This window comes from Tachysurus fulvidraco, chromosome 23 (genome assembly GCF_022655615.1).
Source record: "Tachysurus fulvidraco isolate hzauxx_2018 chromosome 23, HZAU_PFXX_2.0, whole genome shotgun sequence".
Lineage (NCBI taxonomy): Eukaryota > Metazoa > Chordata > Actinopteri > Siluriformes > Bagridae > Tachysurus > Tachysurus fulvidraco.
The window spans coordinates 21,532,353-21,533,160 of NC_062540.1; positions in this window are offsets into that span (position 1 = coordinate 21,532,353).

The window sequence follows — 808 nt, forward strand, 5'->3', positions numbered from 1 at the left end:
ATATGGGGCAGATTTAGAGGTGGATATGGGGTGGAGGTGGGGTGGAGATTTAGAGGTGGATATGGGGTGGAGGTGGGGTGAATATGGGGGAGATTTAGGGGTGGATATGGGGTGGAGGTGGTGTGAATATGGGGGAGCTGTAGGGGTGAATATGGGGGAGATTTAGGGGAGGAGGTGGGGTGAATATGGAGGAGCTTTAAGGGTGAATATGGGGGAGAATTAGGGTGGATATGGGGTGGGGGTGGGGTAAATATGGGGGAGATTTAGGGGTAAATATGGGGGAGATTTAGGGGTGAATGTGGGGGAGAATTGGGGTGGATATGGGGTGGAGGTGGGGTAAATATGGGGGAGATTTCGGGGTAAATATGGGGGAGATTTAGGGGTAAATATGGGGGAGATTTAGGGGTAAATATTGGTTGTATGGCATTAGAGTTACAGTAATTACAGTTTCCTAAACCTAAGCGGTTCTGTGCAGAACACTGACCCTGTCCATGGGACCTGAGACAGTCAGGTGGACATTTACCTGCTGAAAAGGATTATGGGTTCTCAAGAAGACATTCACAGGGTTTGTAGAAAAACTGTGCAATAAGAAAAATCAAGGGGGCACAAACATTTTCACTGAATCATATAGATTGGATTTCTTTATTATGATCTTTTTATTTCCATATATATATATATATGTGTGTGTGTGTGTGTGTGTGTGTGTGTGTGTGTGTGTGTGTGTGTGTGTGTGTGTACTGTATATATAAGTAAGTAATTGTAAAGTAAATCTGATTTAATGAGATTATTTTCTGCCACCCCCCCCCAC